At 41.4% G+C, this 6825-nt stretch overlaps 1 long non-coding RNA gene across 1 annotated transcript; it reads left to right on the top strand.

Moving 5' to 3' along the window:
• Positions 1-3559: 3559 nt before the first annotated feature.
• LOC144767542 (uncharacterized) lies at positions 3560-4629 on the top strand. The gene is made up of 4 exons (XR_013598248.1): positions 3560-3669; positions 3753-3825; positions 3918-4032; positions 4436-4629. It is a non-coding gene; the product is annotated as an uncharacterized LOC144767542 (long non-coding RNA).
• The last annotated feature ends 2196 nt before the right edge of the window (positions 4630-6825 follow it).

Here is a 6825-nt window from a genome sequence, read left to right as displayed (position 1 = left end):
CTATAAAGTTAATTGGTATAGAATATTAGTCTAAACTATTACTCCACATTCTTTAATCTGTGGTTTTAGCTTACTGGTTCACTTTATTTATTATACGTTTCCCATCCTCCTGGGACTAGAACAATTTTTGTTTTAAACTTTAGACTCGTTTTTATCACTTGCTCTGCTAAGTTAGCATCTGTTGGCCTGCCGTTGCGCAATTATTATTTCTATGATTAGCTACCACCCTATTCTATTCTCCTGCTGGTAGTTTGCCCCTAGTTTACGATATTCTACTGCAAGGACTTACTTTTTCAATTATATTCGGCCTCCCTGCTCCTCGTCACAGCGGCGTCCGCTCCGTATCTAGCTTCGGTTTCTTTGCGGGTTCTTGCTGCTTTCGCTGCGATTTGTTGTCTCTTTTTAAGCTCCACCGTCTAATTGGTTGTTTCTTTCCTGTGTCCGGATTGGGCAATTTCTATCCTACCATTGCCCGGATGCAGAGTGTGTTAACGCTGTCACCATGGTATCACGTTGTTATCAATACGATGTTTTGATTGGTTATACTCTGGCCTATCTTCACTCAGGTACCACGCGGAAGACGCCATTGCTATGGTTACGTTCTTTTCTCTATCTCCGATGTGTTCCGTGGCTTCCCGCACCTGATTGGTCAATTAGAAGCCTATTGGGTGGTCGGAAAAACTCACGTTCTCACGCCCTGTTTGTAATTCGAACGCTTCTCCGTTTGACCGCGATGTGTTCTATAGCGGTTCTAAGTTATATATTATATAAAGGCGTCTAATTAAAGTGAACCGGTATCTTCATGATCATCAATTGTCTATTCTCTTTAAAATCATACCGGGAATTTCCATAACATTAATCCTGACGTTTCAGTTTTCAGACTTCCCACACCTGATTGGTCCATTGGAAACCTGTCAGATGGTCAGAAAACTCACGTTCGCACGCACTATTTATAATTCAAGCGCTTCTCCGTATTACCGCAATGTATTCTGTGGCAGTTCTAAGTCATATGTTATGTAGGGGCGTCTAATTAAAGTGAGCTGGTAATTTCAATACCATGAGTTGTCTATTTTCATTAAAATTCTGCCGGGAATTTCCATAACTATAATCTTGACATTTTAGTTTTACTATTGGATAATTCTTTCCCAGTCCTCCCTACTGTTTAGTCCACATCTCACACTGTTAAATTTAGACATGTAAAATTGTTCCCTCTTTTTTCTCTTTGTATTGCTGTCGCCTCCTCTTAGATTTAAAGTTACAGTTTCGAGGCCGCACCAACTCAAATCTTCTACCTTATGACCTGCTGCTACCCAGTGTTCTACTAGGGGTGCACCTTTCTTGTGATTTCTTATTGCAGATTTGTGCTCATTAAGACGGGTCCGTATTTCTCTAGATGTTTCGCCTATGTAACATAGTTTGCATGGACATTGTATTAGATATATAAGGTTCTTTGTACGGCAATTAGTAAAGCTTTTAATCATTACTGTTGTATTTTTAGTCTTAATGGAATTCCCTTTAATGATATTTCCACAGTTTACACATCCCTGGCAAGGGAAGGTACCACTGGGCAGGGGTGCGTTGTTGATGCATGGTTGTGATTGATTGGTGCCATCTCTGTAGGTGTGCACTAACCTATTGCGGATAGTTCTGTTTCTCCGAAAGGAGAACATGGGTTTTGGTATTCTCTCGGATGTTTTATTGGAAATAAGATGCCAGTTCCTGTTTATTATGTTCTTCACCTTGTTAGTAACAAGGTGAAGGTGAAGGTGAATAAGATGCCAGTTCCTGTTTATTATGTTCTTCACCTTGTTAGTAACAAGGTGAAGAACATAATAAACAGGAACTGGCATCTTATTTCCAATAAAACATCCGAGAGAATACCAAAACCCATGTTCTCCTTTCGGAGAAACAGAACTATCCGCAATAGGTTAGTGCACACCTACAGAGATGGCACCAATCAATCACAACCATGCATCAACAACGCACCCCTGCCCAGTGGTACCTTCCCTTGCCAGGGATGTGTAAACTGTGGAAATATCATTAAAGGGAATTCCATTAAGACTAAAAATACAACAGTAATGATTAAAAGCTTTACTAATTGCCGTACAAAGAACCTTATATATCTAATACAATGTCCATGCAAACTATGTTACATAGGCGAAACATCTAGAGAAATACGGACCCGTCTTAATGAGCACAAATCTGCAATAAGAAATCACAAGAAAGGTGCACCCCTAGTAGAACACTGGGTAGCAGCAGGTCATAAGGTAGAAGATTTGAGTTGGTGCGGCCTCGAAACTGTAACTTTAAATCTAAGAGGAGGCGACAGCAATACAAAGAGAAAAAAGAGGGAACAATTTTACATGTCTAAATTTAACAGTGTGATATGTGGACTAAACAGTAGGGAGGACTGGGAAAGAATTATCGAATAGTAAAACTAAAATGTCAAGATTATAGTTATGGAAATTCCCGGCAGAATTTTAATGAAAATAGACAACTCATGGTATTGAAATTACCAGCTCACTTTAATTAGACGCCCCTACATAACATATGACTTAGAACTGCCACAGAATACATCGCGGTAATACGGAGAAGCGCTTGAATTATAAATAGTGCGTGCGAACGTGAGTTTTCTGACCATCTGACAGGTTTCCAATGGACCAATCAGGTGTGGGAAGTCTGAAAACCGAAACGTCAGGATTAATGTTATGGAAATTCCCGGTATGATTTTAAAGAGAATAGACAATTGATGATCATGAAGATACCGGTTCACTTTAATTAGACGCCTTTATATAATATATAACTTAGAACCGCTATAGAACACATCGCGGTCAAACGGAGAAGCGTTCGAATTACAAACAGGGCGTGAGAACGTGAGTTTTTCCGACCACCCAATAGGCTTCTAATTGACCAATCAGGTGCGGGAAGCCACGGAACACATCGGAGATAGAGAAAAGAACGTAACCATAGCAATGGCGTCTTCCGCGTGGTACCTGAGTGAAGATAGGCCAGAGTATAACCAATCAAAACATCGTATTGATAACAACGTGATACCATGGTGACAGCGTTAACACACTCTGCATCCGGGCAATGGTAGGATAGAAATTGCCCAATCCGGACACAGGAAAGAAACAACCAATTAGACGGTGGAGCTTAAAAAGAGACAACAAATCGCAGCGAAAACAGCAAGAACCCGCAAAGAAACCGAAGCTAGATACGGAGCGGACGCCGCTGTGACGAGGAGCAGGGAGGCCGAATATAATTGAAAAAGTAAGTCCTTGCAGTAGAATATCGTAAACTAGGGGCAAACTACCAGCAGGAGAATAGAATAGGGTGGTAGCTAATCATAGAAATAATAATTGCGCAACGGCAGGCCAACAGATGCTAACTTAGCAGAGCAAGTGATAAAAACGAGTCTAAAGTTTAAAACAAAAACTGTTCTAGTCCCAGGAGGATGGGAAACGTATAATAAATAAAGTGAACCAGTAAGCTAAAACCACAGATTAAAGAATGTGGAGTAATAGTTTAGACTAATATTCTATACCAATTAACTTTATAGAATACAGTGGGTATAGAGGAGCAAGAAGGACAATTAAAACCCAAAGCTTCCTGCAGTCGACGATAATTGAGAGGAAAATCGCGACATCAGTCTGAACCACTAACAATTAGGTGAGTACTAAGGGGTAAAAATTGTCTTAACAAAAAGTCTTACCAAGAGTTCATTTAATAATGATACTATGTTTATGTTGAAGGACTCCTTACGTCCTGCAATTTAACGGTGGCTTCCTCGCACAGTGTGGAAGAAAAGATCCTGAATCAGATCAGGTACATATATAAGAAAACACATGCTTGCATATTATGCTACAAGAAGGATGTAAAATTTATAGTAGTATATCTACGCCTTCTTTTCACCACAGGAGAAATTTGAAATCGGTACTATGCATGACTACCGGCATCAGCTCTGATAAGACTGGGGCACAAAAACATCACCAAAAATTTAGGTGGAACTAATCAAAAAGATTAGCTTTAAAGGTAAGGCGATTGTATTGGGCCCTTATCGGAGATAGATAAACCTCCATGGTGGGATAAATACCCAAATAGACACAAGGCAATAGATATGATATGTGTCTTACGAGCACCCGTGAACCCTAAGTCACAGAAATACTTGTATATCTCCGAGGTACTTGAACAGGGGTTGAAAATCATGTATGAAATCTTGTTTTGATGTAAAAATAGTAAGTTAATTAAAAAGTGAATAAAGAAGGGGAGAAAAGTATAACAGACCTGTATTTTAGATAAACCTCTATAAAATGTGATACGATTGGAAGGAGTGTGGGCGAGTTAGAATTAGGGACAAAATGAATGATGTAATTTAAAAACATGACATCGGTCAACAAACAGTAACCTTATTGTTTTTTAATAAAAATCTTTCTAGAATCAGTCCTGAAGAAGGTGTGAGATAAGAAAAACCGAAACGCTGCGTCGACTAAAAATTGTGATTCTTTTGTATTGACTTTTTTCAATTGTGCATTTTAAACGTCTTTTACTGTGTATTAAATGTGTTTTTAAACCATGAATCATGTATAAAATTGTGTTGACCACATAGATATGTAATTTTAAAGATGTGACATGTCCAAAATTTTTTGTAAAAATTGTTTTGAAAAATATTTTTGTATTAAGGAATAATAAATTCAGACATCTGATATCAGACGAAGTAGTTGTTGTAATTGTAACTTGTAATTGCACACACGTGTAACCCAGAAATAGTATATACAGTCTGTCAACGTATCATATATTGAATAATGGATGTTGTGTAAAACCATTGAGTCTGGTCCCAAACCTTGAGTACTTGGAGATATACAGGATAACCATATTGAGGTGCAGGCCATTTTGGTCCTGCAAGAGAAAGGGACACCCCATATACTTTCGCAATTTCCCCCTGGTCCCACATAACCAGTAAGAGGGGGCCTCCCATAACTTTTTTCACTAGATGGATGTAGGGACATTGATTATACAAGAAGGTACACCCTGGTAAATGAAATCAATGCGCATGTTTGACCCTGAGCCACATGGCCAATTTGATAACTGTGCAGGTGTGAACTAGCTGTGGCCTCATTGCACTTGAACAACAATCTCGCAATCCCCCAACGTAGGCACACGTACATGTATTAAATAGGGCTGTGTGTAGAAATGACAAAATCGGTAGCAGGCCAGAAGTGGTGTCCTCCATCACATATGACAACAGAACGTCACTTTGCATACCTACTCGCATACATCTGTGTGGACACAGTCTGTTTTGATCATTGCTCTACATAGCCAGAAGTTGGACACAATACTCACATTGCTGCATACACGTACGTGCACAGGTCTGCCAGCAACTATCCCAAACACAATGTCTGGCTCACAGATGTGGAGCAGTCAAAAGGGACCCACCTCCATTGTACATGTGTCAGTCAGTCACTCTCTGTGTACGGACAATGCTCATTGAGGCACACGATTTGTCATTCTAATCAACACTCATCACAGTTGGACACTAGTGAAGTCGCATAGACTTTATTAGCATGTGCATGTCAGTACGGGTAAGGTCCACAACATGCAGGGGAATACTCTAGACACTTACACGCAGCATGGGAACATGTTGAGGTGCAAGAAATGGGGAGGCAAAAATGTACACAAATCATTACAGATGGCAATGCGCTCAGCCCAGATTGCCTTGCTGGACGAGTGATGTGATGTTTGGCGTCTGCCCATTGCCCCGTGTCAGGGGACATGACTCACAGCCCATGGGATCGGCATATCACTGTACCAACGGACTGCGCCGACTGTCTACTCTGCTGACAGTAACCAGGTGAAAGGATCCTACAAGATCACATGCCGTACTACATTGCCATGTGTGTATTCTCCCCCCAGCAGTATGTCTGAATTGGGAACGTTGCCAAACGTCGCTGTGCTGCTCCACCCATGGGACTGCATCAACTTGCACAGGTGTGTGTACACACCCGTAGTTCCACGCACATGCCTGCTGAGTCCAGGCGAAGGCAGAAATGTCCACTGTTGTGGTGGGATATGTGAGCATTCCCCAAGATGCAACAAGGTGTGGGGACCTGTGCTGTGGGTGACAATCAGACGTGGCTGCAGGAACGTGCTGCAGGAACGTAATTACTCGTCCATGAATGCGAACGCAGCTTCATGGGCAATCTATTCCAAGAGTACGTCATTGTCAAGTTCAAGGAACACCAGGGAGAGCCAATCTATTAACTGGACCAGGCAGATGTGCTCAGTCCACGCCGTTTCACCAATTCGCAATGCAGACCAATAGGGGAGCACCTCAATGTGGTCACTGCACACGAGGAGTTGTGCAATCTCCCATGCACAACTGCCAGCACATACGCCAAAGATCAAGGCATCTCATGCATGGGTATCCCGGTGCCACTTCTGATCGTGGGCCAATAGGGGGCGCACTGTTAAGTCATAATCCAATTTTGCTATCGTTGCGTTGGATAGGCAGACCTCCATGGGCCACTCGAATGTGCATGTACCCTCCCATATCGCTCCCCAAATGTATCAGTCCCCACTTAATACATTATGCACCCCCGAATTTTACATTCTAGCTTACCTGTTAAGGCTTTGTTTGCCAATTGCCTGATAACCTGTTTCTTACCTCGAACAGGCATTGACATTTGCAATCTAAAGGGGTTACGCGCTCCAAACTAACCGTGTTGCTAAACCATCTTTATTTTTATTCGGAAAAGTTCCATGTTGTTTTCAACTTAAACATGCCTTGTGCTCCCCAAACTATATACCCCATTCCAACGCTTTTACATT

The sequence above is a fragment of the Lissotriton helveticus genome, chromosome 7 (assembly GCF_964261635.1).
Source record: "Lissotriton helveticus chromosome 7, aLisHel1.1, whole genome shotgun sequence".
NCBI classification, from domain to species: domain Eukaryota; kingdom Metazoa; phylum Chordata; class Amphibia; order Caudata; family Salamandridae; genus Lissotriton; species Lissotriton helveticus.
The sequence above is the reverse complement of the archived record's forward strand: the minus strand, read 5'-3'. Positions and strand labels throughout refer to the sequence as shown.